Genomic DNA, 24,119 nt, shown 5'->3' on the forward strand with positions numbered 1-24,119 from the left:
GAAAGCGGTTACCTATTAACATCTACTGAGTTGCATCCTTCCAGGGGAGGAATTATTGTTCTTTGAAAGTAATACATAACTGCCCTTCGAACATCTAGCGTGTGCAAATGCTCTCTCCACTTGTGTTTTAGACTGTTGAAAAAAGGTTGGTAGGTGGAAAACTTGGTTGACATGGAATTTTAATACTACCTTAAGTATGAACCTTGGGTTTGTTCTTGTTGCCACTTTGACTAAATGTATCCATAGATATGGCTCCCGAGTGGTGAGGGGTTGTATTTTACCTACCCTCAAAGAGGTGATAATGATGAGGAATAACGTTTTTAGGGTTTTGAAACCTAGGTTGTGCATTACAAGGGTGATGTCATTAGCTGGGTGAGTACTACATTCAGGTTCTATGTAGGCACAGGCACGCTTCTTGGGGTGCTAATTTCTTGACCCCTTCTAGGAAGTGCTTCAGCACTGGTGGGGTAAAGAAACTTCTACTTAGTATCCCTCTTGTGTATGCTACAATTGCTGTTAAGTGGACCTTAATATAGGCATACGAGAGATACTTGTCCAGCAGATATGTCATGTGTCTAATGGCAGTGACATCCGATGTCTGGTCTCTGTGTTTCCCAGGCCTGTTATACCATTGTTGAAACAACATCTACTTGTTGCTGTGGCATCTCCTCATTGTTGGTTGCCTTGCTCCCTTTAGAATCTCGTTTGCTCTCCTTGACAACTTGAGGTGGCCAAACTCTAATTCTTCAGGAGCCATGCCAGTCTGAGTGTTTGGTTCTGGGTGCCATACCTTTCCCTCATGTGTCGTTAACAGGTCTTGGTGTGCTAGGAGTGCGATGTACTGTCCTTGGGATATCTCCATGAGGTCTGAGAACCATGTCTGTTGAACCCATTGGGGAGCTATTAGGATTAGGTTGACCTGCTCTTGCCTGCACTTTTGGATCACCTTCTGAAACACTGGAATCAGTGGAAAGGCATTAGCAAATCTGCCTGACCATTTTATTGATCGGGCATTCTCCAGTGTCTCCGGGTGGTAGAAACTGGTTGCAAAGGGTTGGCAATTTGCATTTTTGTGCACTACAAATACGGCTATTTGCAGTGTCCCCCAGATCCAGGAGATCTGCCCTGGCACTTATTGTTTAAGTTCCCATTTGCGTGTGGTGCTCACTTTTCTGCTTAGCCTGCCTGCTTCTGCATTCTCCTTTCATAGCAGGTTTATAGCCACTACTGATACCATGTTCTTTATTGCACATCTACAGATCTCCTGGGCCAAGTTTGATAGCAGGTAGGTTCTTGTTCTGCCTTGTTTGCTAAGGTGGTGCATTGTCGTGTTGCCTGTTTGAATCAAAATTGTTCTTCCTGTTACATGTTTCTGAAAGGCCTTTAGTGCAAGAAACACGGTCTTCAGATCTAGTATATTGTGTTGCACTTCTTCCTTGGTGTTCCAGAGGCCTCTGATGTTTAGCTTGTTCATCTGAGCTCCCCATCTCAATGTGAGATACATCTGTTGTTAGATTCACTGAGGGATGTGAGAGTTTGAATGGCCTCCTCAAAGTTAGGTTTTGGAGGTTCCACCATTGAATTTCTCTGAAACTTGTCCATAACAACCACTGGATTATCCTAACTCCTAGTTTATTGTGACCACTGCTGTTGGACCCATTCCTGTACTGGTCTCATGTGTATTCTTGAGAGCAGCCGCAGGGGAATGCAGGAGGCCTTCATGCCTATTATTTTCCCCACTATTCTTATCTTCATATGTTGCCCCTTCTGATAGCGGTGACCCTGCTCTATGATTGCTTTGACCCTCTTGTCCACTGGTCTCACCTTTGTGGTCGGAGTCCAAGATCGCCCTCAGGAAAGTTTCTTTGTGTCGGGGTTCTGTGACGATTTCTTGTGGGTAATGGAGAGTGTAGGGTTTGCATGACCTTGTTGACGTTTTTGTCTGCTTGTGTTTGCTTTCACATGCCAATTGTCTAAGTAAGAATAGATGTGTATTCCCTGTTGCCTGAGGTGTGCTGTTACTGCAGCTAGGCATTTGGTAAATACCAGTGGTGCTGATTTTATTCAGAATGGTAACACCTTAAATTGGTAGTACGTGTGCTTACCATAAACCTAAGGAACTGTTTGTGCTGTTTGTTTATTGGTATTTGCAGGTAGGTATCCTTGAGTTCTATGGTTGCCTTGCAGTCAGTCTCCCTTACTTATCAGAGGAATTATACTATCATTTGGAAATGTTGTGTTTTTATGAACTTGTTTAGTGACCTCAGGTCCAGTATTGGCCTTAACGTCTGGTCTCGTTTAAATACCAGGAAATAGTCTGAGTACACCCCTTTTGAGTCTTTGGTTCTGGGGTACTAACTCTATAGCTTCCTTGCTAAATAATTTGTCCACTTTCTGCTGTAGTTGTTGTTGGTTCATTACCTTTATTTTCTTTGTCTTTGGTGGTGTTGTTGGAGGAGACTTTGTTAACTCTATGCTGTAATTATATTTTATGATATCCATTTGTCAGAGGTGATCTCCAATTCCTTCAGGAATCCTCAGCTTCTTCCTTCAACTAGTGATCTGTGTAGGAGGGTTCCTTGTGGACAGTCACACGCCAGTGTGTTTCCCCCCTTTTGGGGTTCCCTCTCTTCCGCTGCCACCTATGGGCTGAATGGGGTTTGAGCAGTACTGCCATTATGGGGCAGTGGTGGCCTGAGTCCTTTGGCTGCTCAAGGTTGTGTGAGTCATATGTGGCTACATGGCTCTCCTTGCTGAAGCCACCCTCTTTCTCTGGGTGATGCCTCCTTGGAAGATTCCTTTGTACTGTAGGGCTCCCATGGCCTTGGCGGTCTTGTTCCTATTTATTTATTTATTTATTTTTTAACACATTTTTTAAATTCATTTTGAAATATGCAGGGAACAAACGGCAATGCAGTTCAAGAATGGAAGCAACATAATAAAAAAATCGGCTTTTGGAGCGTTGCATATAGGGCAAGCAGAGGAGCGGTTCGAGTCAATACGGTCAATATCTTAGGGTGTGATGTATATTCTCCTAAGGAATTTAAAGTGGACTAATTTATGACACTGATTGGATGAGACAAACTTGTTCTGCGTGAAGCATGCGTCCCACACCTTCTGTGATATTGGACGACCTAGATCCCTTGAGTCGAGTGTCCAGTATTGGAAGAGCTTTAATACAAGAGAGATAAGTTTGGGTACCAAGTGTGCTCTCGTGTCCGCAGTAGCCACCAAGGTAAGAGAGCGAACTCTGCAGGAGCAAAAGGATACGTGGCATAGCACGCCCGCATAGCGCGCTGCAGCCGGCAGAGTACGAAATGTTGTAAGTGCGTGGCATCAGTGAATCGAATATCTGCGGTGCGTGAGAATATGTGGTCATCCGAGAAAACATCCCCATAGATATCTAGGTGGAAAGTGTGTAGTATGCGCTGGACTAGTGTCTCTTGAGTGATAGGTATAAATGGATTATTAATGAGTGCCAAGGCAGGAGAATATAACGAGTCGCACTGATGCACACGAACGAGCTTGCGCCATGCCCAGCTGGTGGTAGAGATAGTTTGAATATCGCTGCTATGTAATGGGACACCCCCAGGCAGGAGGGCCAAAAGGTCTCTCTCCGGGATAGAGCATGGGAGACGAGCATCCAGATGATACCAATGATATGTGCAGTGGCACTGTGCCACAAGGTAGTAGAGCTGGAAGTGCAGAACATTGAATCCACCGCGCTCATACAGGTGAGTCAAGACCTACCAACGAATGCATGGATGGTGATCAGCCCACACCGAACGGGTAGTCAGGCTACGGAGCACTGCAAAAAAGCAATTGGTAAGTGGGATCGGAATGTTAAAAAACAAATATAAAAATTGTGGGAGAACCACAATTTTAGGAAGTGATATCCGGCCTGCCATGGATATCGGTAGTTTTACCCATCTGTCCACCTGGGCAGTGAGTCTCTCCACCGCAGGCCCGTAACTGAGCCGCAGTACCTGCTCCCTGTCTCTGTGTAAGTGAATACTGAGGTGTTTCACTGAGTCAGGGCACCAGCGCAAGGGGAACCCAGTCTCAAGCGGTTAGGTAGAATCAGTCAATGGGAAAAGATCTGATTTAGCCCAACTGATATGGAGCCCTGAGAAGGCACCAAAATGAGTCACCTCTTCCAATATTGGTGCAAGGTTGATCTCGGGATGACGGATGAACAGCAAGATATTGTCTGCGTATAACAACACCAACAGCAGTCCTGTAGTCCAACGCAGCCCTCTGTGTATATAACTTTGCACAAGTGGCGCACTAATGGGTCCATAGCCAGAATGAAAAGCAAAGGGGGTAAGGTGGCTTCCCTGCCACGTGCCTCGTGTTACAGGCAAGAAGGAGATAACTCGCAATTAAGCTGTATTGCTGCCGTGGGCCGTGAACAGAGCACAGAGATCAATTTGGTATAGCCCCAGTGGAACCCGAGTTTTCGAAGTACTCCGTGCAGAAAGGGCCATTCAAACGAGTCAAAAGCCTTTTCAGCGTCTAATAACGCAACCTCTGCCGGGACCTCAGGGGACACTCTATTTAGCATGCTGAATATAGTGCGTAGGTTAATGGAAGTGGAGCGGTGCGGGATAAAGCCAACTGAGAGGGGGAGATGATCATCTCCAACAAAAGGGATAGACCTGTGGCTATCATCTTGGCTAAAATCTTGTTGTCAAAATTAATCAGGGAGGCAGAGCGGTAGGACCTGCAATTTAGAGGATCTTTACCAGGTTTCGGCAACAAAGCTATGACCGCCTCTCTCATTGATTCCAGCAGGGACCCAATCTCAAGGGCCTCCGCATACACCAAGAGGATGTAAGGGCTAAGAATATCCTTAAATTGCTTGTAGAATGCTCCAGTGAACCCATCCAACCCTGGGTCATGGATCCCGGCCAAGGAATCTATTGCTTGCAATATCTCTTTGGCAGAGAAGGGCTCACTAAGGAATTGCTGTTGGGCAGATGGAAACCAGACCATAAGGATATCTTCAGGATAGTCCTGTAGTGTCGATCCCAAAGGTTCAGTTCTCGCAGTATAAAGACTGGAGTAATATTTATAAAACTCTGCCAGAACCTCTGTTGTGCCAGCAGCAATACTGCCATCAGGTCTTTGTATTTCGAGTATATGGAATACGGGACAAGATGGTCGGATCAATCTGGCAAGTAGTCTCCTGGGTTGGTTTCCCTCCCCATATCTACGGGCCTTAGTATACTTGCTCATGTATTGCACCCCTCGTTGTGCCAGGGTGTTACATTTCTCAAGCAGAAGCCTACAAGGACTCAGATGGGAGACAGCACTGACGTCAGTGGATTCACGGTCGAAGTCAGCGAGCTGCGCCTCGACACGTGCAAGACCATTACATATGTGACGTGGAACACCAGTGTGTGCTGAAATGCAGATACCTCTGATATAAGCCTTGAAGACATCCCACAACACTGCACAAGTATCCACCGAGCCCTCATTCAATTTAAAAAAGTTGAGCACTGATTTGCACAAAGATGAACAGAATGGCGTGTCCAACAATGCCATATTCAGGAACCTCCAAAATTTCCTGCACCTGGTGACCGCAGGTATAGAAAGAGTCAACAATATCGGGGAGTGGTGAGACACGGTCCACGGGAGATGCTGAAATGCCGTGGTCCATTGTGCAGTAGCACCCGCTAGGAGCCAATAATCTATGCGGTACCAAGTGCCACGAGGAGCAGAGCGGAAAGTATATGGTAACGCACCAGAGCCATGCGGTCGCAGAGGGTCCCGAAAAGCAAAAGCAGAACAGAGATCCTTCAATGCCCAAAGGGAGCAGGCTCAGATGACAGGCAATGAGAAGTGGTATCCAACGCTGGATCTATTGCCAAATTAAGGTCACCGCCCATTAGGATATGATGTACATCAAAGCGATCAATATGGGAGTGAATGTCTTGAAAACATTCAGGGCATTAATACTGGGTGCATACACATTGCCTACAGGATCCTACGCTTTTCCAACAGCCCTGCAACCATTACATATCTGCCCGTGGAATCCACCAGGGTCAACAGCGGTCGAAAAGGCACAGATTTGTGGACCAGAATATAGACCCCCCAGTAGTAGGTGCTATAACTTGTAGTTACCGGTGGGGGCCCCAAGTGATGGCAAATGAGGGCACCGCGCCAGCTGCAAGGTGCGTCTCTTGCAGGAACGCACCCTGCACCGCATGCCTGCAAAGGTACTGGAGCACCAGCCTGCATTTACGGGGATGGTTTAAACCACGTACGTTCCAGGACATGAAAGTAAGTCCCCAAAGCATTTGTGTGTGAGGAAGCCGCCATTCCTCCGTGTGGATCATGTGATGTCATCTGCGTAAACTGCAGGAATGGGAACGGACTGCATGCAAAACAAAACAACATTACATTGCATAAACAGAAAACACCCCTCCCACCACCCACACCCGGGCTACAAGTACCAGGCGAAACCCACAGGACCCTAAACAAAGAACATTAAGACTATAATAAGGGATTGTGGTATAAACCATGGGGGCATGGCAACGCAACCACAGGAATCCCCCACAACACAGGTAAAATTGACAGTGCAATATGGGTGAAAACGGCCTAAACGGAACATGGTAATGAACCAGTGAGAAGTCCTAAGCAGTGGTGGGGTATGACAATCAAAGGATAGACAGCATGGTTGTGAAACTGGCGGCAGTGTGGGTTCAAATAGACACATCTAGTCAGGTGGGAAGAGCTCCATGCTCGAGGCGGGTCCCACATCAGGATCATCATTGCCATGGAGAGTCATGGGACGAGCCGGTCGGCCGAGAATGTTGCTTACAAAACATCATGGCCTCTTTGGGGTTGTCAAAGTACCGCGTTTTACCGTTGACCTCAACCGGGCTAAGTACATCATGCCATAACGTATACCAGTTTTACGAAGCAAAACTTTGACCTCAGTGAATTTTCACCTGGCTTTCTGCACCGCAGGTGTAAAATCGGGAAAAAGAGACACTTTTGCATAGTGATACTGTAAAGGAGCTTTCTCTCTGGCAAGTCATAGGGCAGTGTCTTGGTCCCTGAAATTCAGCAGACGGGCGATTACCAAGCACGCAGGAGCCCCGGGGGAGCGGTCTAGGGCCCAAAGTACAGTGTGCTCTTTCCACCATGAAGGGTGAGGTGAAGCCCTGGTGCCCTAATAGATTTGTCAGCAACTTCTCTACAAATATGTCAAGCCGGGCAGTTTCAACAATTCCGGCAATGCACAAGCAATTGCAGTGGCCCCTGGCCTCTAAATCTTCGATCTTTATGGTTAAAGTCTTCAGCCTCCCCTCCAACTTCTCAAGACGCTTTTGCAGTGACGCTGTGTCATCCTCAATGACAGAAATTCGACCCTCTGCACCCTTCAGGCGTGATTGTTGTTTGTGCAGGCGACTGCTCATGCTATCGAGTCTGGTGGTCAGGGAGTCAAATCTATTGTCGATGGTGCGAAACCCAGCCCTCAACTCTTGTCATTATGGCCTCCGCTCCCAACGATCGGTCACAAACCTGACCACTCTGGGTCTCCTCTAGGTCTCGCATCGGAGCTGTGGCCATGTATGTGTGTTGTTTTTTTCTCAAATGGGAGCTCCAGTGGTGCGCCACGCAGTAGCCGACGGTATCTCCAAAAGGCGGTTAATGCAATTATCACTACAGCAGCAGGACACCACCATTTTAGTTTACTGGATTTATAGAGCGCATGGCTACCCGGAGGCATCCCAGCGCTAATGCAGTACCAGGAAGAACCAAAACGGTACTATGCTAAGATAAATAAAGTCTTCAGTTTTCCATGAAAAGAGATTCTAGAGTTGTCTAGTCGGAGTTCCAAGGGGAGGGAATTCCATATATTGGCTGCTCTACAAGCAAAGGATCTGCCTCCCAATCTTGCTTTCTTAACACAAGTGTTAATTAGAACGTCTTATGAGGATCTAAGTGTTCTCTGAGGGATGTAGGGTGTTATGATTCGTCTGAGAAAAGCCAGACCCTTATTATGAATGGCTCGGTGCATGATACACATAGCTCTGAAGTTAATCCGTTGAACAGGAAGCCAGTGGAGGGAAGCTAAGGCTGGCTTGGTAGAAAGATGTCTAGGAATGTCCATGGGTAAGCGGGCAGCTGCGTTTTGTTACCTGCAATTTCTTTAATACGTAGGTAGGAGAACTCAGGAATAGAACATTCCCATAGTCTAGACATGACAGTATAAGGGCTTGAATAATAAGTCTTCTGGCAGGAAAAGGAAGAAGCTTAAAAAAAATTCTAAGGGTTCTTAATAGATTGAAGCAGGTGGTGGCGAGTTTTGTGGCGTGGCATTCCATTGTAAGGCGAGAGTCCAGCCAAAAACCTAAACTTTTTATAGTTTCTTTTGGCGGGGGAGATCTTTAAGTCCTTTCGGGCTGAAGTAGGGGACTTATGTAAAGAAAAGTTCCCAACCAACATTAACTGTTTTTTCGTCGTTAAGTTTAAGCTTGCTGTCTGCCATCCATCTGGGGACATCTAATAGACAGGAAGATAGAGCGGCCTGTTCGCAGTTAGCATTAGTAAACAAAAAGAAAACCGGCTGTCATCGTCATAGGATATTAGGGGTAGACCATAGGGTTCCGCAATCTTTGCCAATGGGGACATATGAATATTAAAAGAGTAGGGCTCAGGGAAGAGCCTTGAGACACCCCACAAGTGAGGGGAAAAATATTGGAAAATAATGACCTATCCAAGACTTGAAAGGACTTCTTTTCCAAATAGGAGGAAAGCCATTTAAAAGTGATACCCTCAAATCCTGCTTGGGATATTCTGTGAAGTAAAATCTTGTGATCCACCGTGTCAAATGCGGCACTCAGATCTAGTAAAATGATTGCTACATATCCACCCGCATCTAGACGTTGACAAGTGTCTTCTGTCACGGCCAAAAGGGCAGTTTCTTCAAGGCAGCCTGTCACTTGCTTATTGACATGTTTTTCAATTATTTTGGATTCTATACGAGGAAGAGCAATAGGTCTATAATTACTAAGTAGAGAAGCATCCAGCCTAGGTTTTTTTTAGTAGAGGTTTCCAATTTTTGTGGTAACTGACCGGCTATAAGGGAATCATTAAGAACATTGGTTAAGACAGGCACTATGACATACGCACCTAAGGCTAGTATAAACGGAGGGGCAGGGTCCAGAGGAGATCCTGATTTTATATTACACAGGTAGTTCCCTACTAGTTCTTCAGTCAGTGGCTGAAAGTCAGAGAGTCGGTCTGAGAGGATGGAATTTATCCTGAGGTGCCAGCTTGAACTCTTGGGAGGAATTATTAGGAAAGGTTGCCAGAATGTCAAGGATTTTCTTTTGAAAGAAACACGCCAGATTATTACTGTGTTCCTTAGAGGCTTCTGTTAAATTAGTAGGGGATGGTTCATGAACCATTTCTTTAAAGATTAAAAAGATCTCTTCATGGGAGTTGGAGGATTGCTCTATTCTAGAAGCATAAAACACTGGCTGCGCGGGTTTAATTTTCATATGGTAGGATCTAATCGCTTTCCTATATTCAAATTTGAAGGCATCGTCAGAAGTTTTCCTCCATTTCCTTTCTAGCTGCTTACACTCCTTTTTTGAGTCCCGCAGCTGGGGAGAAAACCAGGGTGATTTCTTTTGGTCAGCATTTTTAAGAACAGTCTTAGTCGGTAATATGATGTCCAGAGAGTTAGAGATCCATTTATTGAATCTCTCTGCTGAAAAGGGCTCAGTGATGAAAGAAGTAGTGCAAGGATGTTCTAAGTTGTCTATCCAGTCCCTTCGTCTCAGTTTTAACCACTGGGGAAAAGTCAGCTTACTAGACAGTTGGTGTATCAGGGAAGCGGATGTGGGAAGTGTGAGTGGGATTAAAAAATAATCAGACCAGACCAGGGGAAGAGGTGGCTGAGCAGATGAATTGAAGAAGTTACTGAACACCAAGTCAAGTGTGTAGCCTTTGGTATGTGTGGGGCCAACAATCAGCTGTGTAAGATCGAAGGCTGCCAGATCCATGTGAAGGGTTTTACTATCAGTATTATGATCCTCATCTGTATGGATATTAAAGTCGCCCAAGATGGTGAAGTTGGTTTGCCTGCAGGCAAAATCTGCTGCCAATTCCGGTAAAGCCTGTAGGAACTTCCCATAGGGGCCAGGAGGGCGATATATCAGTATTCCCTAGAAAGTGAAAGTAGTACCTATTGCTAAAGAAACAGGCTTTCACTGTCAGGTATAGCCAAAGATTGAGTGAGGCAGTTAATCGAGTTTTTGTAAATAATTGCAACTCCCCAACCCTTAGAATTGGGTTTGTCTAGTTGATGTATTAAGAAATCCTTGGGCAAGGCCATGACTACATCCAAGGATGGTTTCTCAGATAACCAGGTGTAGGAAGTTGGCTCTGTATGTGCTATTTCAAAGTAAGGAATAGCATGCACAGAGTCCAAGGGTTCCCCTTAGAGGTAAAATAGTGGTAAAAAGAGATAATACTAATGCTCTATTTTGTGGTAGTGTGGTCGAGCAGTAGGCTTATCCAAGGAGTAGTGTTAAGCATTTGTTGTACATACACATAGACAATAAATGAGGTACACACACTCAGAGACAAATCCAGCCAATAGGTTTTTGTATAGAAAAATATCTTTTCTTAGTTTATTTTAAGAACCACAGGTTCAAATTCTACATGTAATATCTCATTCGAAAGGTATTGCAGGTAAGTACTTTAGGAACTTCAAATCATCAAAATTGCATGTATACTTTTCAAGTTATTCACAAATAGCTGTTTTAAAAGTGGACACTTAGTGCAATTTTCACAGTTCCTAGGGGAGGTAAGTATTTGGTTAGTTTTACCAGGTAAGTAAGACACTTACAGGGTTCAGTTCTTGGTCCAAGGTAGCCCACCGTTGGGGGTTCAGAGCAACCCCAAAGTCACCACACCAGCAGCTCAGGGCCGGTCAGGTGCAGAGTTCAAAGTGGTGCCCAAAACACATAGGCTAGAATGGAGAGAAGGGGGTGCCCCGGTTCCGGTCTGCTTGCAGGTAAGTACCCGCGTCTTCGGAGGGCAGACCAGGGGGGTTTTGTAGGGCACCGGGGGGGGACACAAGTCCACACAGAAATGTCACCCTCAGCAGCACGGGGGCGGCCGGGTGCAGTGTAGAAACAAGCGTCAGGTTTGTAATGGAAGTCAATGGGAGATCTAGGGATCTCTTCAGCGCTGCAGGCAGGCAAGGGGGGGGTTCCTCGGGGAAACCTCCACTTGGTCGAGGGAGAGGGACTCCTGGGGGTCACTCCTCCAGTGAAAGTCCGGTCCTTTAGGTCCTGGGGGCTGCGGGTGAAGGGTCTCTCCCAGGTGTCGGGACTTAGGATTCGAAGAGTCGCGGTTAGGGGAAGCCTCGGGATTCCCTCTGCAGGCGGCGCTGTGGGGGCTCAGGGGGGACAGGTTTTTGTACTCACAGTCTTAGAGTAGTCCTGGGGTCCCTCCTGAGGTGTTGGATCGCCACCAGCCGAGTCGGGGTCGCCGGGTGCAGTGTTGCAAGTCTCACGCTTCTTGCGGGGAGCTTGCAGGGTTCTTTAAAGCTGCTGGAAACAAAGTTGCAGCTTTTCTTGGAGCAGGTCCGCTGTCCTCGGGAGTTTCTTGTCTTTTCGAAGCAGGGGCAGTCCTCAGAGGATGTCGAGGTCGCTGGTCCCTTTGGAAGGCGTCGCTGGAGCAGGATCTTTGGAAGGCAGGAGACAGGCCGGTGAGTTTCTGGAGCCAAGGCAGTTGTCGTCTTCTGGTCTTCCTCTGCAGGGGTTTTCAGCTAGGCAGTCCTTCTTCTTGTAGTTGCAGGAATCTAATTTTCTAGGGTTCAGGGTAGCCCTTAAATACTAAATTTAAGGGCGTGTTTAGGTCTGGGGGGTTAGTAGCCAATGGCTACTAGCCCTGAGGGTGGGTACACCCTCTTTGTGCCTCCTCCCAAGGGGAGGGGCTCACAATCCTAACCCTATTGGGGGAATCCTCCATCTGCAAGATGGAGGATTTCTAAAAGTTAGAGTCACTTCAGCTCAGGACACCTTAGGGGCTGTCCTGACTGGCCAGTGACTCCTCCTTGTTGCTTTCTTTGTTCCCTCCAGCCTTGCCGCCAAAAGTGGGGGCCGTGGCCGGAGGGGGCGGGCAACTCCACTAAGCTGGAGTGCCCTGCTGGGCTGTGACAAAGGGGTGAGCCTTTGAGGCTCACCGCCAGGTGTCACAGCTCCTGCCTGGGGGAGGTGTTAGCATCTCCACCCAGTGCAGGCTTTGTTACTGGCCTCAGAGTGACAAAGGCACTCTCCCCATGGGGCCAGCAACATGTCTCTAGTGTGGCAGGCTGCTGGAACTAGTCAGCCTACACAGACAGTCGGTTAAGTTTCAGGGGGCACCTCTAAGGTGCCCTCTGTGGTGTATTTTACAATAAAATGTACACTGGCATCAGTGTGCATTTATTGTGCTGAGAAGTTTGATACCAAACTTCCCAGTTTTCAGTGTAGCCATTATGGTGCTGTGGAGTTCGTGTTTGACAGACTCCCAGACCATATACTCTTATGGCTACCCTGCACTTACAATGTCTAAGGTTTTGTTTAGACACTGTAGGGGTACCATGCTCATGCACTGGTACCCTCACCTATGGTATAGTGCACCCTGCCTTAGGGCTGTAAGGCCTGCTAGAGGGGTGTCTTACCTATACTGCATAGGCAGTGAGAGGCTGGCATGGCACCCTGAGGGGAGTGCCATGTCGACTTACTCGTTTTGTCCTCACTAGCACACACAAGCTGGCAAGCAGTGTGTCTGTGCTGAGTGAGAGGTCTCCAGGGTGGCATAAGACATGCTGCAGCCCTTAGAGACCTTCCTTGGCATCAGGGCCCTTGGTACTAGAAGTACCAGTTACAAGGGACTTATCTGGATGCCAGGGTCTGCCAATTGTGGATACAAAAGTACAGGTTAGGGAAAGAACACTGGTGCTGGGGCCTGGTTAGCAGGCCTCAGCACACTTTCAATTGTAAACATAGCATCAGCAAAGGCAAAAAGTCAGGGGGCAACCATGCCAAGGAGGCATTTCCTTACACAACCCCCCCCCAAACGAAAGAGGATGAGACTAACCTTTCCCAAGAGAGTCTTCATTTTCTAAGTGGAAGAACCTGGAAAGGCCATCTGCATTGGCATGGGCAGTCCAAGGTCTGTGTTCCACTATAAAGTCCATTCCCTGTAGGGAGATGGACCACCTCAACAGTTTAGGATTTTCACCTTTCATTTGCATCAGCCATTTGAGAGGTCTGTGGTCAGTTTGAACTAGGAAGTGAGTCCCAAAGAGGTATGGTCTCAGCTTCTTCAGGGACCAAACCACAGCAAAGGCCTCCCTCTCAATGGCACTCCAACGCTGCTCCCTGGGGAGTAACCTCCTGCTAATGAAAGCAACAGGCTGGTCAAGGCCATCATCATTTGTTTGGGACAAAACTGCCCCTATCCCATGTTCAGAGGCATCAGTCTGCACAATGAACTGCTTAGAATAATCTGGAGCTTTTAGAACTGGTGCTGAGCACATTGCCTGTTTCAGGGTGTCAAAGGCCTGTTGGCATTCCACAGTCCAGTTCACTTTCTTGGGCATTTTCTTGGAGGTGAGTTCAGTGAGGGCTGTCACAATGGATCCATATCCCTTCACAAACCTCCTGTAATACCCAGTCAAGCCAAGGAATGCCCTGACTTGAGTCTGGGTTTTTGGAGCTACCCAGTCCAGAATAGTCTGGATCTTGGGTTGGAGTGGCTGAACTTGGCCTCCACCTACAAGGTGGCCCAAGTAAACCACAGTTCCCTGCCCTATCTGGCATTTGGATGCCTTGATAGAGAGGCCTGCAGATTGCAGAGCCTTCAAAACCTTCTTCAGGTGGACCAGGTGATCCTGCCAGGTGGAGCTAAAGACAGCAATATCATCAAGATAAGCTGTGCTAAAGGACTCCAAGCCAGCAAGGACTTGATTCACCAACCTTTGGAAGGTGGCAGGGGCATTCTTTAAACCAAAGGGCATAACAGTAAACTGATAATGCCCATCAGGTGTGGAGAATGCTGTTTTCTCTTTTGCTCCAGGTGCCATTTTTATTTGCCAGTACCCTGCTGTCAAGTCAAAGGTACTTAAGAATTTGGCAGCACCTAATTTGTCTATGAGCTCATCAGCTCTTGGAATTGGATGAGCATCTGTCTTGGTGACAGAATTGAGTCCTCTGTAGTCCACACAAAACCTCATCTCTTTCTTTCCATCTTTGGTGTGAGGTTTGGGGACTAAGACCACTGGGCTAGCCCAGGGGCTGTCAGAGCGCTCAATTACTCCCAATTCTAGCATCTTGTGGACTTCCACCTTGATGCTTTCCTTAACATGGTCAGACTGTCTAAAGATTTTGTTTTTGACAGGCATGCTGTCTCCTGTGTCCACATCATGGGTACACAGGTGTGTCTGACCAGGGGTTAAGGAGAAGAGTTCAGGAAACTGTTGTAGGACTCTCCTACAATCAGCTTGCTGTTGGCCAGAGAGGGTGTCTGAGTAGATCACTCCATCTACTGTGCCATCTTTTGGGTCTGATGACAGAAGATCAGGGAGAGGTTCACTCTCTGCCTCCTGATCCTCATCTGTTACCATCAACAGATTCACATCAGCCCTGTCATGGAAGAGCTTAAGGCGGTTCACATGGATCACCCTCTTGGGGCTCCTGCTTGTGCCCAGGTCCACCAGGTAGGTGACCTGACTCTTCCTTTCTAGCACTGGGTAAGGGCCACTCCATTTGTCCTGGAGTGCCCTGGGAGCCACAGGCTCCAGAACCCAGACTTTCTGCCCTGGTTGGAACTCAACCAGTGCAGCCTTTTGGTCATACCAAAACTTCTGGAGCTGTTGGCTGGCCTCAAGGTTTTTGGTTGCCTTTTCCATGTACTCTGCCATTCTAGAGCGAAGGCCAAGTACATAGTCCACTATGTCCTGTTTAGGCTCATGGAGAGGTCTCTCCCAGCCTTCTTTAACAAGGGCAAGTGGTCCCCTTACAGGATGACCAAACAGAAGTTCAAAGGGTGAGAATCCTACTCCCTTCTGTGGCACTTCTCTGTAAGCGAAAAGCAGACATGGCAAGAGGACATCCCATCTCCTTTTGAGTTTTTCTGGGAGCCCCATTGTAAGGAAATGCCTCCTTGGCATGGTTGCCCCCTGACTTTTTGCCTTTGCTGATGCTATGTTTACAATTGAAAGTGTGCTGAGGCCTGCTAACCAGGCCCCAGCACCAGTGTTCTTTCCCTAACCTGTACTTTTGTATCCACAATTGGCAGACCCTGGCATCCAGATAAGTCCCTTGTAACTGGTACTTCTAGTACCAAGGGCCCTGATGCCAAGGAAGGTCTCTAAGGGCTGCAGCATGTCTTATGCCACCCTGGAGACCTCTCACTCAGCACAGACACACTGCTTGCCAGCTTGTGTGTGCTAGTGAGGACAAAACGAGTAAGTCGACATGGCACTCCCCTCAGGGTGCCATGCCAGCCTCTCACTGCCTATGCAGTATAGGTAAGACACCCCTCTAGCAGGCCTTACAGCCCTAAGGCAGGGTGCACTATACCATAGGTGAGGGTACCAGTGCATGAGCATGGTACCCCTACAGTGTCTAAACAAAACCTTAGACATTGTAAGTGCAGGGTAGCCATAAGAGTATATGGTCTGGGAGTCTGTCAAGCACGAACTCCACAGCACCATAATGGCTACACTGAAAACTGGGAAGTTTGGTATCAAACTTCTCAGCACAATAAATGCACACTGATGCCAGTGTACATTTTATTGTAAAATACACCACAGAGGGCACCTTAGAGGTGCCCCCTGAAACTTAACCGACTGTCTGTGTAGGCTGACTAGTTCCAGCAGCCTGCCACACCAGAGACATGTTGCTGGCCCCATGGGGAGAGTGCCTTTGTCACTCTGAGGCCAGTAACAAAGCCTGCACTGGGTGGAGATGCTAACACCTCCCCCAGGCAGGAGCTGTGACACCTGGCGGTGAGCCTCAAAGGCTCACCCCTTTGTCACAGCCCAGCAGGGCACTCCAGCTTAGTGGAGTTGCCCGCCCCCTCCGGCCACGGCCCCCACTTTTGGCGGCAAGGCTGGAGGGAACAAAGAAAGCAACAAGGAGGAGTCACTGGCCAGTCAGGACAGCCCCTAAGGTGTCCTGAGCTGAAGTGACTCTAACTTTTAGAAATCCTCCATCTTGCAGATGGAGGATTCCCCCAATAGGGTTAGGATTGTGACCCCCTCCCCTTGGGAGGAGGCACAAAGAGGGTGTACCCACCCTCAGGGCTAGTAGCCATTGGCTACTAACCCCCCAGACCTAAACACGCCCTTAAATTTAGTATTTAAGGGCTACCCTGAACCCTAGAAAATTAGATTCCTGCAACTACAAGAAGAAGGACTGCCTAGCTGAAAACCCCTGCAGAGGAAGACCAGAAGACGACAACTGCCTTGGCTCCAGAAACTCACCGGCCTGTCTCCTGCCTTCCAAAGATCCTGCTCCAGCGACGCCTTCCAAAGGGACCAGCGACCTCGACATCCTCTGAGGACTGCCCCTGCTTCGAAAAGACAAGAAACTCCCGAGGACAGCGGACCTGCTCCAAGAAAGGCTGCAACTTTGTTTCCAGCAGCTTTGAAAGAACCCTGCAAGCTCCCCGCAAGAAGCGTGAGACTTGCAACACTGCACCCGGCGACCCCGACTCGGCTGGTGGAGATCCAACACCTCAGGAGGGACCCCAGGACTACTCTGATACTGTGAGTACCAAAACCTGTCCCCCCTGAGCCCCTACAGCGCCGCCTGCAGAGGGAATCCCGAGGCTTCCCCTGACCGCGACTCTTTGAATCCTAAGTCCCGACACCTGGGAGAGACCCTGCACCAGCAGCCCCCAGGACCTGAAGGACCGGACTTTCACTGGAGAAGTGACCCCCAGGAGTCCCTCTCCCTTGCCCAAGTGGAGGTTTCCCCGAGGAACCCCCCCCTTGCCTGCCTGCAGCGCTGAAGAGATCCCGAGATCTCTCATAGACTAACATTGCGAACCCGACGCTTGTTTCTACACTGCACCCGGCCGCCCCCGCGCTGCTGAGGGTGAAATTTCTGTGTGGGCTTGTGTCCCCCCCGGTGCCCTACAAAACCCCCCTGGTCTGCCCTCCGAAGACGCGGGTACTTACCTGCAAGCAGACCGGAACCGGGGCACCCCCTTCTCTCCATTCTAGCCTATGTGTTTTGGGCACCACTTTGAACTCTGCACCTGACCGGCCCTGAGCTGCTGGTGTGGTGACTTTGGGGTTGCTCTGAACCCCCAACGGTGGGCTACCTTGGACCAAGAACTGAACCCTGTAAGTGTCCTACTTACCTGGTAAAACTAACAAAAACTTACCTCCCCCAGGAACTGTGAAAATTGCACTAAGTGTCCACTTTTAAAACAGCTATTTGTCAATAACTTGAAAAGTATACATGCAATTTCTATGATTTAAAGTTCCTAATGTACTTACCTGCAATACCTTTCAAACAAGATATTACATGTTAGATTTGAACCTGTGGTTCTTAAAATAAACTAAGAAAAGATATTTTTCTATACAAAAACCTATTGGCTGGATTTGTCTCTGAGTGTGTGTACCTCACTTATTGTCTATGTGTATGTACAACAAATGCTTAACACTACTCCTTGGATAAGCCTACTGCTCGACCACACTACCACAACATAGAGCATTAGTATTATCTCTTTTTACCACTATTTTACCTCTAAGGGGAACCCTTGGACTCTGTGCATGCTATTCCTTACTTTGAAATAGCACATACAGAGCCAACTTCCTACATTGGTGGATCAGCGGTGGGGTACAAGACTTTGCATTTGCTGGACTACTCAGCCAATACCTGATCACACGACAAATTCCAAAATTGTCATTAGAAATTAATTTTTGCAATTTGAAAGTTTTCTAAATTCTTAAAAGTCCTGCTAGGGCCTTGTGTGTTAAGTCCCTGTTTAGCATTGTCTTTTAGAGTTTAAAAGTTTGTTAAAAGTTTGAAATTAGATTCTAGAAACAGTTTTAGATTCTTTAAAAAGTATTCCAACTCTTAGCAGAATAATGTCTGATACAGAGATGCAGGTGGTGGAACTCGACACCACACCTTACCTCCATCTTAAGATGAGGGAGCTAAGGTCTCTCTGTAATATAAAGAAAATAACCATTGGCTCCAGACCTACCAAAATTCAGCTCCAGGAGCTGTTGGCAGAGTTTGAAAAAGCCAACCCCTCTGATGATGACCTCACAGAGGAAGAAATTAGTGACTTGGAGGCCAATGTCCCTCCTCCAGTCCTAAATAGGGAGAACAGGACCCCTCAAGTCCTGTCTCCAACTGTGTTAGTCAGAAATAGTGAGTCCCTCACAGGAGGGTCCCACATTTCTGAAATCACTGAGGATGCTCTCAGTGAAGATGACCTCCTGTTAGCCAGGATGGCCAGAAGATTGGCTTTAGAGAGACAGCTCCTAGCCATAGAAAGGGAAAGACAAGAGATGGGCCTAGGACCCATCAATGGTGGCAGCAATATAAATAGGGTCAGAGATTCTCCTGACATGTTAAAAATCCCCAAAGGGATTGTGACAAAATATGAAGATGGTGATGACATCACCAAATGGTTCACAGCTTTTGAGAGGGCTTGTGTAACCAGAAAAGTGAACAGATCTCACTGGGGTGCTCTCCTTTGGGAAATGTTCACTGGAAAGTGTAGGGATAGACTCCTCACACTCTCTGGAAAAGATGCAGAATCTTATGACCTCATGAAGGGTACCCTGATTGAGGGCTTTGGATTCTCCACTGAGGAGTACAGGATTAGGTTCAGGGGGGCTCAAAAATCCTCGAGCCAGACCTGGGTTGACTTTGTTGACTACTCAGTGAAAACACTAGATGGTTGGATTCAAGGCAGTGGTGTAAGTAATTATGATGGGCTGTACAATATATTTGTGAAAGAACACCTGTTAAGTAATTGTTTCAATGATAAACTGCATCAGCATCTGGTAGACCTAGGACCAATTTCTCCCCAAGAATTGGGAAAGAAGGCGGACCATTGGGTCAAGACAAGGGTGTCCAAGACTTCAACAGGGGGTGACCAAAAGAAAGGGGTCACAAAGACTCCCCAGGGGAAGGGTGATGAGACAACCAAAACTAAAAATAGTAAAGAGTCTTCTACAGGCCCCCAAAAACCTGCACAGGAGGGTGGGCCCAGAGCCTCTTCACAAAACAATGGGTACAAGGGTAAAAACTTTGATCCCAAAAAGGCCTGGTGTCATAGCTGTAAACAGCATGGACACCAAACTGGAGACAAGGCCTGTCCCAAGAAAGGTTCCACTCCAAACTCCCATCCAGGTAACACTGGTATGGCTAGTCTCCAAGTGGGATCAACAGTGTGCCCAGAGCAAATCAGGGTCCACACTGAAGCTACTCTAGTTTCTGAGGGTGGGGTGGATTTAGCCACACTAGCTGTCTGGCCGCCTAACATGCAAAAATACAGACAGCAACTCTTAATTAATGGGACTAGAATAGAGGGCCTGAGGGATACAGGTGCCAGTGTCACCATGGTGACAGAGAAACTGGTTTCCCCTGGCCAATACCTGACTGGAAAAACTTACACAGTCACCAACGCTGACAATCAGAGAAAAGTACATCCCATGGCAATGGTTACTTTAGAATGGGGAGGGGTCAGTGGCCTGAAACAGGTGGTGGTCTCCTCAAATATCCCAGTGGACTGTCTGCTTGGAAATGACCTGGAGTCCTCAGCATGGGCTGAGGTAGAACTAAAAACCCATGCAGCAATGCTGGGTATCCCTGAACTGGTGTGTGTGAAAACCAGAGCACAATGCAAGGCACAGGGTGAAAAAGTAGAGCTGGAGTCTGGAAAAATGGCCCAGCCTACCAAGAGAACAGGAAAGTCAGTTGGGAAACCAACTGCAACACAGCAAAAGAAAGGGAACCTCTCTTCTCAGGAAGAAGTTCTGCCCTCTGAGGGAACTGAGCCTTTGGAGCTTGAACCTTATCAGGTTGAGCTCTTAGGCCCAGGGGGACCCTCAAGGGAGGAGCTGTGTAAGGGACAAGAAACCTGTCCCTCTCTTGAAGGCCTTAGGCAGCAAGCTGCTGAAGAGTCCAAAGGCAAGAAAAATGGAACACATAGGGTATATTGGGAAGATGGACTCCTATACACTGAGGCCAGAGACCCCAAACCTGGTGCCACTAGGAGAGTGGTAGTGCCTCAGCTGTTCAGAGAGTTCATCCTAACATTGGCCCATGACATTCCCCTTGCTGGACATTTGGGACAAACCAAGACGTGGGAGAGGTTAGTCAACCACTTCTACTGGCCCAATATGTCCAACATGGTTAAGGAGTTTTGCCTCTCCTGCCCCACCTGTCAAGCCAGTGGTAAGACAGGTGGGCACCCAAAGGCCCCCCTCATTCCACTTCCAGTGGTGGGGGTCCCCTTTGAAAGAGTGGGTGTGGACATAGTTGGTCCACTAGAACCTCCCACAGCCTCAGGAAATCTGTATATCCTGGTAGTAGTGGATCATGCTACCAGGTATCCTGAAGCTATTCCCCTTAGGTCGACTACTGCCCCTGCAGTAGCCAAGGCCCTCATTGGTATCTTTACCAGAGTGGGTTTCCCTAAGGAGGTGGTGTCTGACAGAGGTGCCAACTTCATGTCAGCATACCTAAAGCACATGTGGAATGAGTGTGGACTGACTTATAAATTCACTACACCATACCATCCACAAACTAATGGCTTGGTTGAGAGATTCAACAAGACATTAAAAGGCATGATCATGGGGCTCCCAGAAAAGCTCAAAAGGAGATGGGATGTCCTCTTGCCATGTCTGCTTTTCGCTTACAGAGAGGTGCCACAGAAGGGAGTAGGATTCTCACCCTTTGAACTTCTGTTTGGTCATCCTGTAAGGGGACCACTTGCTCTTGTTAAAGAAGGCTGGGAGAGACCTCTCCATGAGCCTAAACAGGACATAGTGGACTATGTACTTGGCCTTCGCTCTAGAATGGCAGAGTACATGGAAAAGGCAACCAAAAACCTTGAGGCCAGCCAACAGCTCCAGAAGTTTTGGTATGACCAAAAGGCTGCACTGGTTGAGTTCCAACCAGGGCAGAAAGTCTGGGTTCTGGAGCCTGTGGCTCCCAGGGCACTCCAGGACAAATGGAGTGGCCCTTACCCAGTGCTAGAAAGGAAGAGTCAGGTCACCTACCTGGTGGACCTGGGCACAAGCAGGAGCCCCAAGAGGGTGATCCATGTAAACCGCCTTAAACTCTTCCATGACAGGGCTGATGTGAATCTGTTGATGGTAACAGATGAGGATCAGGAGGCAGAGAGTGAACCTCTCCCTGATCTTCTGTCATCAGACCCAAAAGATGGCACAGTAGATGGAGTGATCTACTCAGACACCCTCTCTGGCCAACAGCAAGCTGATTGTAGGAGAGTCCTACAACAGTTTCCTGAACTCTTCTCCTTAACCCCTGGTCAGACACACCTGTGTACCCATGATGTGGACACAGGAGACAGCATGCCTGTCAAAAACAAAATCTTTAGACAGTCTGACCATGTTAAGGAAAGCATCAAGGTGGAAGTCCACAAGATGCTGGAATTGGGAGTAATTGAGCGCTCTGACAGCCCCTGGGCTAGCCCAGTGGTCTTAGTCCCCAAACCTCACACCAAAGATGGAAAGAAAGAGATGAGGTTTTGTGTGGACTACAGAGGGCTCAATTCTGTCACCAAGACAGATGCTCATCCAATTCCAAGAGCTGATGAGCTCATAGATAAATTAGGTGCTGCCAAATTCTTAAGTACCTTTGACTTGACAGCAGGGTACTGGCAAATAAAAATGGCACCTGGAGCAAAAGAGAAAACAGCATTCTCCACACCTGATGGGCATTATCAGTTTACTGTTATGCCCTTTGGTTTAAAGAATGCCCCTGCCACCTTCCAAAGGTTGGTGAATCAAGTCCTTGCTGGCTTGGAGTCCTTTAGCACAGCTTATCTTGATGATATTGCTGTCTTTAGCTCCACCTGGCAGGATCACCTGGTCCACCTGAAGAAGGTTTTGAAGGCTCTGCAATCTGCAGGCCTCTCTATCAAGGCATCCAAATGCCAGATAGGGCAGGGAACTGTGGTTTACTTGGGCCACCTTGTAGGTGGAGGCCAAGTTCAGCCACTCCAACCCAAGATCCAGACTATTCTGGACTGGGTAGCTCCAAAAACCCAGACTCAAGTCAGGGCATTCCTTGGCTTGACTGGGTACTACAGGAGGTTTGTGAAGGGATATGGATCCATTGTGACAGCCCTCACTGAACTCACCTCCAAGAAAATGCCCAAGAAAGTGAACTGGACTGTGGAATGCCAACAGGCCTTTGACACCCTGAAACAAGCAATGTGCTCAGCACCAGTTCTAAAAGCTCCAGATTATTCTAAGCAGTTCATTGTGCAGACTGATGCCTCTGAACATGGGATAGAGGCAGTTTTGTCCCAAACAAATGATGATGGCCTTGACCAGCCTGTTGCTTTCATTAGCAGGAGGTTACTCCCCAGGGAGCAGCGTTGGAGTGCCATTGAGAGGGAGGCCTTTGCTGTGGTTTGGTCCCTGAAGAAGCTGAGACCATACCTCTTTGGGACTCACTTCCTAGTTCAAACTGACCACAGACCTCTCAAATGGCTGATGCAAATGAAAGGTGAACATCCTAAACTGTTGAGGTGGTCCATCTCCCTACAGGGAATGGACTTTATAGTGGAACACAGACCTGGGACTGCCCATGCCAATGCAGATGGCCTTTCCAGGTTCTTCCACTTAGAAAATGAAGACTCTCTTGGGAAAGGTTAGTCTCATCCTCTTTCGTTTGGGGGGGGGTTGTGTAAGGAAATGCCTCCTTGGCATGGTTGCCCCCTGACTTTTTGCCTTTGCTGATGCTATGTTTACAATTGAAAGTGTGCTGAGGCCTGCTAACCAGGCCCCAGCACCAGTGTTCTTTCCCTAACCTGTACTTTTGTATCCACAATTGGCAGACCCTGGCATCCAGATAAGTCCCTTGTAACTGGTACTTCTAGTACCAAGGGCCCTGATGCCAAGGAAGGTCTCTAAGGGCTGCAGCATGTCTTATGCCACCCTGGAGACCTCTCACTCAGCACAGACACACTGCTTGCCAGCTTGTGTGTGCTAGTGAGGACAAAACGAGTAAGTCGACATGGCACTCCCCTCAGGGTGCCATGCCAGCCTCTCACTGCCTATGCAGTATAGGTAAGACACCCCTCTAGCAGGCCTTACAGCCCTAAGGCAGGGTGCACTATACCATAGGTGAGGGTACCAGTGCATGAGCATGGTACCCCTACAGTGTCTAAACAAAACCTTAGACATTGTAAGTGCAGGGTAGCCATAAGAGTATATGGTCTGGGAGTCTGTCAAGCACGAACTCCACAGCACCATAATGGCTACACTGAAAACTGGGAAGTTTGGTATCAAACTTCTCAGCACAATAAATGCACACTGATGCCAGTGTACATTTTATTGTAAAATACACCACAGAGGGCACCTTAGAGGTGCCCCCTGAAACTTAACCGACTGTCTGTGTAGGCTGACTAGTTCCAGCAGCCTGCCACACAAGAGACATGTTGCTGGCCCCATGGGGAGAGTGCCTTTGTCACTCTGAGGCCAGTAACAAAGCCTGCACTGGGTGGAGATGCTAACACCTCCCCCAGGCAGGAGCTGTGACACCTGGCGGTGAGCCTCAAAGGCTCACCCCTTTGTCACAGCCCAGCAGGGCACTCCAGCTTAGTGGAGTTGCCCGCCCCCTCCGGCCACGGCCCCCACTTTTGGCGGCAAGGCTGGAGGGAACAAAGAAAGCAACAAGGAGGAGTCACTGGCCAGTCAGGACAGCCCCTAAGGTGTCCTGAGCTGAAGTGACTCTAACTTTTAGAAATCCTCCATCTTGCAGATGGAGGATTCCCCCAATAGGGTTAGGATTGTGACCCCCTCCCCTTGGGAGGAGGCACAAAGAGGGTGTACCCACCCTCAGGGCTAGTAGCCATTGGCTACTAACCCC

At 48.1% G+C, this 24,119-nt stretch overlaps 1 protein-coding gene across 8 annotated transcripts in view; it reads right to left on the bottom strand.

The window, feature by feature from the left end:
- UBTF (upstream binding transcription factor) overlaps positions 1–24,119 on the bottom strand; it is a 135,796-nt gene that overhangs the window by 37,537 nt on the left and 74,140 nt on the right. The gene's annotated exons all lie outside the window — the stretch shown is intronic.

This window comes from Pleurodeles waltl, chromosome 6, assembly GCF_031143425.1.
Source record: "Pleurodeles waltl isolate 20211129_DDA chromosome 6, aPleWal1.hap1.20221129, whole genome shotgun sequence".
Taxonomy (NCBI): Eukaryota; Metazoa; Chordata; class Amphibia; order Caudata; family Salamandridae; genus Pleurodeles; species Pleurodeles waltl.